This window comes from Eleutherodactylus coqui, chromosome 5 (genome assembly GCF_035609145.1).
Source record: "Eleutherodactylus coqui strain aEleCoq1 chromosome 5, aEleCoq1.hap1, whole genome shotgun sequence".
Taxonomy (NCBI): domain Eukaryota; kingdom Metazoa; phylum Chordata; class Amphibia; order Anura; family Eleutherodactylidae; genus Eleutherodactylus; species Eleutherodactylus coqui.
In genome coordinates this window covers 215816532-215825930 of record NC_089841.1, presented here as the reverse complement: position 1 = coordinate 215825930, position 9399 = coordinate 215816532, and the positions used below count along the sequence as shown (strand labels likewise).

At 44.9% G+C, this 9399-nt stretch overlaps 1 long non-coding RNA gene across 1 annotated transcript in view; it reads right to left on the bottom strand.

Annotated features, from left to right (window-relative positions):
- Positions 1 to 2856: 2856 nt before the first annotated feature.
- The window catches only part of LOC136627055 (uncharacterized), a 36011-nt gene continuing 29468 nt past the window's right edge, over positions 2857 to 9399 (bottom strand). Inside the window, exon 3 of the long non-coding RNA XR_010792742.1 lies at positions 2857 to 3393. This is a non-coding gene — a long non-coding RNA (uncharacterized lncRNA). The remainder of the gene's footprint in view (positions 3394 to 9399) is intronic.

Here is a 9399-nt window from a genome sequence, read left to right as displayed (position 1 = left end):
ATTTTTAATAGCTTTTTATTACACTATTTTTTCCTTGGAGACGGGGTGACCCGTTCAACGCGCAGGGTAAATAATGCGTTCCTTTGATTGGACTTTTGTCGACACAGCGATGCCAAATCTGTTTTTTTGTGTTTTATTTTGGTTTTTTTTTTAAATGTAGATTTTATTATAAATATGGCAAAATGGGCAGTGTGTATGCGCTTAATAAATCAATATAGGGAAACGGGTAGGCCAATAATATTACATAGTTAGAAGAATCATACTGATATTCATAGGATGTACGCAGACTTACGCAGGTCCAACAGTCAAGTGGTAGTCTATATCCCCACAATTACCCTGCCTATCTGTGGGGTGACTGCCCTGACAAGAGGACCCCCCTCTTCACCGTGGCTGTACCTTATCCCCCACCTATTACACTGTAGAGCATACCACATTTAGACTTGTTTCCTAGTTATTGGGATCATTGGGGGGGCCAGTATTATCGGAACATAGAGACATCAGATATACTAGTCCCCATTGATATGAACATCAAGATAAAGATTGCCAGGCATGTGTTCAGCCACCATGGAATGGGGGTGCTCGTCAGGGAAATCGCCCCTGTTGTTTGACCTGCCTTTTGTCTGCGTCCATCCTATGAATATCGGTATTATTCTCCTAACCCCATGTAATACATACTGTTGTCCTTCCCATTACCCTAGATTGATTTAATAAGCACATATACATTTCATTTGCGTATTTTCTATTTATTGTGCTTTAATAGCATCTTAAATGACGTATGTATTTTTAAAGTAATCACTAGGTGGGACCCCTTAAAATATAACTTTTATTATAGATTTAATTAAAATTCTATTATAGAATCAACATAAAAGGACCAAGAAACCAACGAAAAGACAAGTCACAACAGAGGTAGATTTTGACAAATGTCAAAAAGTGCAAGAAAGAATAAAACAGGAGGAAGGATGGGGGCCCTGTCAATATTGCTGGGACCCTTATCTCTATTCACTAATCCTCTGAGGGTTGGAGACCCTGCTTCACCGTCCTTTGCTATTCATATCTATGGGGCTATAGGGGAAATGAATTTAGCTACACTGTGAGGAGCCATATGCATCATAGCTAGTTTTTGCAGCTAGATCTAACCCAGCCGAGACTATTGAAGATAGGACAGAGCAGCATAGGCAATCTAATTGAAGAAGCCACATATAGGGGTCCTATATCCATCTTGGCGAAATTAATACTGTAGTGCTTCTTATATCTACATCATGCTAAGACTGGATTCACACGAACGTATATCTGCTCGGTTTTCACATCGTCCTCATCTGCAGGGGGGGGGGGGATGGAAGAGCCAGGAGCAGGAACTGAGTTCCCGCCTCCTCTCAGCAAATTAGCCCCACCCCCGTCCCGCCTCTCCCCATTGCAAATAGTGCAGAGGGGCAGAGAGGGGGGCGGGAGCTCAGTTCCTGCTCCTGGCTCTTCCATCCTCCCCCCCTGCACATGAGGACGACGTATATCGGCTGGGCGTGAAAACCGAGCCGATATACGTTCGTGGGAATGCACCCTAAGTCAGAGAAAACACGAAGCGTGGCTGTTAACTCATTACATGCCACTGTCAATTCTGATAGCCATATTTAAATATCCTGAATGGCTCCTCCCATCATGAGATCACAGGGTGCCATCTGGGTTTCATGCCAGGCTGGGCACTCTGAAGGCGCCCATTGGCTGCTATGATTGTTTTACCTATTACGATGTGCTTGTGGTGAGTCTAATAGGAGGCCTTTTAAAATACAGTACCATAGTATTGTATTATACTGTTCAAACGATCAAGACGCAAGTTCATGTCCCCGAAGTAAAATAAAGACTTTTTAATTACAAAAAAACCTTAAGTCTAACCTCCCCTCCCATTTTTTTACACTTTTTGCCGTGCAGGATAAAAGGTGTGTTCAATTTATTGTACAAGTCGCAACGGATACCTAATGTGCACAAAAAGGGTCTTTTTTTTTTATTTTGGTTTTTTTTAGTATGTTTTTTTTTTCTTTTCTTATATTTTGTGCCTGTAGGGGACTTGAACCCGAAGAGCTCTGATCGTTATGATAATGCATTGCAGTACTGTTTGCACATGTAATACGCGGTGAATAGACCCCATTGATTTCAGGGAGTTCATTAACATGAGCGTATTTTTTAATGCGATGTGTGATTGCGTGGAAAACGTCATGTCCTATTTAGGTGTGTGTTACGTACCGCAATAGGCCGTTGAAGTAAGTGGGCCGGCATGAATACGCAGCATATCAATGGGTTAGTCCGCTTTCATTCTTTGCGTGTGCAAATATGCAGTGTATTTGCGCACACAAAAACTCACCAGGGGGGCGAAATACGTGGCCATAAGTGATTTTCGGTTGTGTATGTTCGCAGTGTATTTACACGTCCAAGCTGCACTCACACCTGTGTAACTGTGCCGTTATTCAGTGCTTACTACTTTTACAAATACTTAGTGGCGATTAGGCCTCTTTCACACGGGCCATAAAAAATCGCGAGGTTTTGTAGCGATGCGACAGTGCTACAAACCGCATTTATGTGAAGCTCATGGTTTCCGATGGGTTCATCCACATGAGCGATGTTTTGCAGCCTGAAAGAACTTATTGGAAACCATGAGCTTCACATACATGCGTTTTGTAAGCAATGTTGCACCGCTACAAAATTTTGCGCTTTTTGTAGCCTGTGTGAAAAAGACCTTAGGGCTTATTTACACGAGCGTATATCGGCTGGCATTTTCACGGCTGGCCGATTATGCTTCCATCTAAGCAGTTCCCCCACCCCCTCTTCTCCCCCCATCACCGCCTCTCTCCTCCCCTCTGAGTGGTTTGCAACGGGAGTTGGCGGGTTAGGGGTGGAGCTAATCTCCCGCCCCCTCCCTATAGTCAGCAATGGGAGTGGGCGGAACAGAGCGGAGCTTAGTTCTGCCCCTGCCCTCTCCTATTCCAGATGCCGAAGAGGAGGAGTGTGGCAGAGAGCCGGTAGGGGGGACTGCTCAGATCAAATCGTATATCAGCCAGCCGATATACACTCGTGTAAATAAGCCCTTAACGTGAGGGGACAGGGCCTCCCATTGCCTGACCAATTGACTCCTGAAACTAGTATAACTTATGGCCCAAATCACCAGTTCAGCGCTGGCATAGTTTCATTCTCTGACACATGGACTGTAATACGCTGGCACAACCTACTCCAGCGCAGTTTATAGCGAGAGGATTGGGAATGGGCTGTCTTCATAAATCAGAAACTCCGGTTGTCTTCATCGGGACTCTAGCAGGTCGGGTACATTCCCATGCAACGGTGCATCCTCTTCCAAGCCCAGTGGAGACCAGTGGTTGGCAATGGAGTTGTCTAAAGGCAAAGTTTAACCTGCATGAAGAATAGAAAACTGAAGTCAGGTGTGAATGAACAATATAAGAAAACTGCACTAACCTATAGATGTGGTATACTTCTGGCTCTGCTGGGCTCTAGACTCTGCATTTATGGAAAGGCAAAGTTCTAGACTGTAATAGGGAACTTTTCCTTAACACGTGGCAATGGTGGCTGAAATCCAGAAACACTCCAACTCTTCCCACGGTTACATTGCACCAAAAATGTCCCCACCCACTCCCTGATATCTGCAACTGGTTACATAAGGTCCTGACAACAGGTTCTGCAGACCGATACGCCACACCTGTTGTTCGTCTGTTTGGTTTTCCTTGTTTGACATTCTCTTATTTCTTGATGTAATTGAATGTACTGCTGTTGTATATTCAGTATTATCCCGTTTGCTATGCCTGGAAAAATGATGTTCTGCTAGCGTCCTGCTTGTCTCTAGTCTATTGCTGACACATTTCTGTATGCTGCTGTTTGTATTAATTAAAAGGGATGTAATAAAAGAATGGTATTCATGACATACCAGATGGGAAAAAGAGGAATAAGCCGGCTTCACACATACATAAGTGTATTAACGCATGCATTTGCGCAATGGGTGTTGCATTTTTGTGTTCATATTTTATATTTTGCATTACCTGCGTATTTGCAGGTGCAAAAAAACACACAAGCATCCCATTGATTTCAATGGGCAATTATGTTAAATTAGTTCAATATGTGCTATTTTCCAGGGGGTGGGGTTTTGCATGATCGAAACGTGCTCTCAAAAAAATGACATGTGACCAAACCCATTAAAATCAATTGATTCTATTCATTGTGTATTGCGCGCGCAAATTTTTAATACACAGCGCAAATGCGTTTCTGTGAATAAGTCCAAATACCATGAAGCAAGCTGCTGTTGCAAAAAAGAAAAAAACAACTTTGGGACTCGTCCCAAGTTTGCCCAAGACGACTGGATGTTCCACTTTGCTTATAGGAAAATGTTGTATGGACAGATGAGACAAAATGCACAACACTATGTTTGGAGGAAATAGAAAACTACACAGCGACACCAAAAGCTCATCCCAAGCCTGGTGCAGGGACAGTCATGATTTGGGGCTACTTTGCTGTCTGATGGTCTGCATGCCTTGTGGAAATAATGAACTCTAACACAGACTGCACACGGGTCATATTCTCGGCGAAAATCTTGCGATCTTGGCACAGCAGAACTATTTTCAATGAGAGGAGGCGGGACGGGGGTTAATTTTCGGTAATTAGCTCCGCCCCCGTCCCGCCTCTCCTCATTGAAAATAGTTCCGTGGGGTTGGAGAGGAGGCAGAGAGGGGGTGGGAGCTCAGAGCACTGCTCCTGGCTCTTCCAGCCTCCTCCCCCTGCAGAGAGGGATGCCATATATCACCCAGCGTGAATACGCAGCCGATATACGGTCGTCTGAATGCACCCTAAGGAGGGCAGATAGCTACATCCTCTCATCATGCAGGTAGCAAAATACCAAATGAGGGAGCTAATTACACCTGTGAGGGACACCAATGAGACAGCCACTCGCACAGCCTCTTAATATAGAGAGGGGGTAGCTGCTTGGTGTATACTCCCACACAGAGTGGATACAAAGTGGCAGACCATTCTGATACATGTAGTGCACCATGCAGACCAGCAACTTACTGAAATCTCTTAGATGGTGTTGTCAATCTGCTTACATGCCAGGGCCAGCATTGACAACACCATCTAAGAGGTTAAATGGCTGTGATTTGAGGTTTCTTCAATCCAACCATTGCAGAAGAAGCCTGGGTGTCACCAGACAATTGCGCACATTCTCATGCCTGAATAGGACTCTCGACTAGGCCGCTGTAAATACATGGAAGCTCTTAAGCGAGTGCCATAAAAGCACATATAGCTGGTCACTGAGGGGTTAATAACCACCTGCTCAGAATTTTAAATGACTGCACAGAAAAAGTTCTGATAAGCTACAAAGTCATATAAAAATTCAAAAATGTATCATTATAAATAAGCAGAAAAAGATGAAAGATTGTAGCGCATTATGGCCATTGTATTGCTTCTTGCATGAATCTCTATGGAATACTTTAGACTGAACCAAGACGTGTTAAAATTGGGTTTCTCGCTCCATTGACATGGGAGAAAATGTTTCTAAAAAGATCCGCTGACGCTGCTTTGTGTTGAATGTGCTCTTGATGTTCCACTAATCTGCACTGGCATAATATTTGTAGCTGGTAGCTGGATGCTCTGTTTATTTTCTTCACATATTTCAGATGTTTTTATCAAGTGAGCACTCATCGCTCTTGCCAAAAATATCAGTCGTGAACAAAGGAATTTGTCCTTGTTATAAGAAAAAAAAAACTGCAATCAGCAGAACTTGCACAAAAAACCGTCATTAAAAAGAGAAAGCAAGAAATGTGCAAAATTGTCATAATATATATATTTATGTTATGTGTGTTCATAATGCGATGTCGTTGGAGCACGCTATTTGTGAAAAAAAAAGTTTTGTAAATTCACTTGTTGAAGTCATCATGTTCTGGTTGACCGGAAACAAGATTTTACAAGTGACCGAATAAGAAAGGATCGTCATTCCATGGCTGAGCGCTGTCTGTTTGTCGGAGCGCTCAGCCAATCAGAGGCAGCGCTTTCTGGAGGCGGGGATTTTTCAATAACTGGCCACCAGAATACAGGAGAAGACTGCCGGGCACGGGGAGAAGAGACGCACAGCGCTTCTAGGTGAGTTAATGTTTTGTTTTTTTTCACCAGCTAGGGATGATTTTTAGGGAAGGGCTTATATTTCAAGCCTTTCCCTGAAAATCATTGCTGCGGGGGTTGCTTTCATCCCACTGCTTTCAATGGGGCAGCAGCGCCAGCTCCATTGACAGCAGTGGGATGGCATTGCGGTCCTCTGTCACAGCTGTGGCAGAGGAGTGCATCTTCTCCCTAAGTTTGCAATGGGGCCGGTGCTGCTGCCGGCGCCATTGACAACAAAGTGAAGCCCCTGCATGTGCAGTTGTCACAGCCGCAGCAGAGAATAGCGATCGAGTCCCATTGCTTTCAATAGGGCCGCAGTTGCGCCAGCCCCATTGAAAGCAATGGGATGGCATTGCGGTCCTCTGCCACAGCTGTGGTAGGGGATTCTTTTGTCCCCTCATCACTGAACACTGTGACAGCGCTGTCACAGTGTTTAGTGATGAGGGGACTCTCTCATCGTAACCCTCTGGGAGTCCCTTCATCCCCGCAGGGATGAAGGAGTTAACAGCGGGAGATTTAAAAGGTGCTTCTGTACAGAAGCACCTATTAGATGGCCTGTTGTAAGCAGCAGGGCATTTGTTCGATGCGCAGGAGTTTCCATTAACTCCTTCTCCCATAGAAGTCAATGGAAAAACACGCACCTATGTCCTATCTTTTTTAGGTGCATGCTGTTTTACGCTTCAAATTCTGCACATATGAACACTTCTATAAGAACCCATTGGTTCTCTTAAAAGCGTGCATTGTGCGAGCGCAAAACACATGCTCATCTGAATGAAGCCTAATACATCAGCAGAGATTTTATTCATCTCGATACAAGAATGTTTTTAATTTTGTGTTTAAACATTTTTCTTGTTGCACTATTTTGTCCAGAATTTTCTTCTGATCGGCGCCGCAAGCTTCAAACGGAGCCTCTGCCACAGAGGTGAGCACAGCCTTAAGTGAGAAACAATTACAGTGTCCCATAGGGTGACCCCGGACACAGAGCATATGTTGAGGAGCGGGGAGGGTAAGATGCTGGCTTGTCACGCCGGCACTTACTACGCTCCCTCCCAGGGGGATGCACATAGCCTCCGCCAGGGCAATGCTGGGCCTCTTCCGGACACTCCTAGGAGAGGAATGCCCAATAAATGGTACTCCTGGTATAGGCATTGTCACGGGTGACCCCACTGTTCCGACACACCGGAATGTCCTTCGGCTGAGAATAAAGGAGCCGCAGACAAATATAACGTACCTCAAGTCCCTGGGAACTTTACTTGAATATAATTCCAACAGTACAAGGCAAAGTAGACAATATTCCAAGTGCAAGCATTTAGACGGACTTGATTAGGAGTACCTCCACACAGCGATCCCAGGCTTCAAGACGCCCATGTGTGAACCATCAAAGATGTGTACCTCCACCCAGCAGTCCCACACTTCAGGATGCTTGGGCGTGAACAATTGGAGGAGAGTACCTCCACACAGCGATCCCAGGCTTCAAGACGCCCATGTGTGAACCATCAAAGATGTGTACCTCCACCCAGCGGTCCCACACTTCAGGATGCTTGGGCGTGAACAATTGGAGGAGAGTACCTCCACCCAGCGATTCCAGACTTCAGGATGCTCGGGTGTGAAGAACTGACAGAGTACCTCTGCACTGGGCCTTGATGAGTAACACTCACGTTTCACCAACGCGCTCTCTCTTTGGGGCTCACTCTTCTCTCATGCTAACATAGTCAATCCAGGGAACCTCTCCTCTTCCATTCTTCACTGCATGAGGGTTAAAGTTACACTCCTTCAGCCAACTCTCTTGGTCAGCAACCCAGAAGAAAAAAAGGCCTCTGAAGAATAGAACTTGAAGAATCTCCCTTTCTCGCTCTCACACACTCAAATTTATACTCTCACTCATACCACGTGACAGGACATAAATTGATACATCACAGGCAATCTGCAGGCTCTTGCAAACACTTTACCCATCACACGCTGCAGCTGTGCAATACATATAACAGAATGACAAGACAGATTTGCACAGTGCATCCACATAAAACATGACATGTATGACATTATGGAGGGGGCCAGAAAAGCATGTATGGGACACTACACAATCATAACAAATGAGCAAACAATGAGACAGAAGAATAGAGGACTGACACAATAGGCACATGGTGATCATTTTGTCCAAAAGACCAGCCCATGTGTCAGCAAGAAGAATAAAGCTGTTTCAACTACATACCCAGCCAATACCTGAGCCAACGCAAATATAAAGTCCATGTGATATGGCAAGGGTAGTTGGTTGACATATCAACAGCAAGGTCAAGCTCTGTATAAGCTACTGACTAATAGTATGTAATATACTATAGGCCTCCTTGAAGAAAGTAATCTTTAAGGCACACTTACTATTAAGAGTAAGGCTGCCTGTCCATGGGCGATGATCTGCAGGCAATAAATCACCTGCGGATCACTCTCCGTAAAGCTTTCGATAGCGTTGCTATGGAAAGCGCAGCACTGGTGTCCACGAGCGGAGAATCATAGCGATTCTCCACTCGCGGGATTTAAATTGCGGCATACTGTGATTGCCATGATTCTCCGCGGTGAGCCTATCTGCTAGATAGGCTCACAGAGGAGACCTGTCAGCTGCCTCCCCTCATCCACCATGCTCGGCCGTGGACAGGGGGCCTTAGTCGAATGGGGCAGTAAGTTTAAAGTGTAACTGCACTTTCTAAAAACTCCTGACATGTTAAAGGAACACGTCAAAAGCTTCGATCACCGAGGGGGCTGCCTGCTGAGACCTCCACAAACTGTTAGAATAAACCAGCTTCAAGTGAGCCTCCGATGAGCACGGTCACTGCTTGTTGGCTACAGATAGATTCAATAGAAAGTCTATAGGCCCTTCTTCAGCTAGCAAGAAGTGACAGTGCTCAAGCTGGCTCGTTCTAGTGATCTGGAGGTCTTAACAGCCGCAGTCCCAGGGATCAACATTTTTGATATGTCCACATTCTTTAGAAGGCTGAGTTACACTTTGTAACATAATGGGTGTGGCACGGAAGTTTTACAGGAGGGACTGGAAAGATGTAATAAGGGAAGATAAGACTCCTGTGCTTGGCTGAGTAAAGATAGCGAGGTGAATGCGGGATCCAGTTGAAAGAAGGCCACCTATTTTTTGATCTATAAGGCTTTCAACATCTCCTAAAAAGCACTATTATGAGTGTGTTTTCTACATGCCGGTTTCCTATTAAAATAATTTTTTTCCTCATTTCAAAACATACTGATAGGATGACTGGT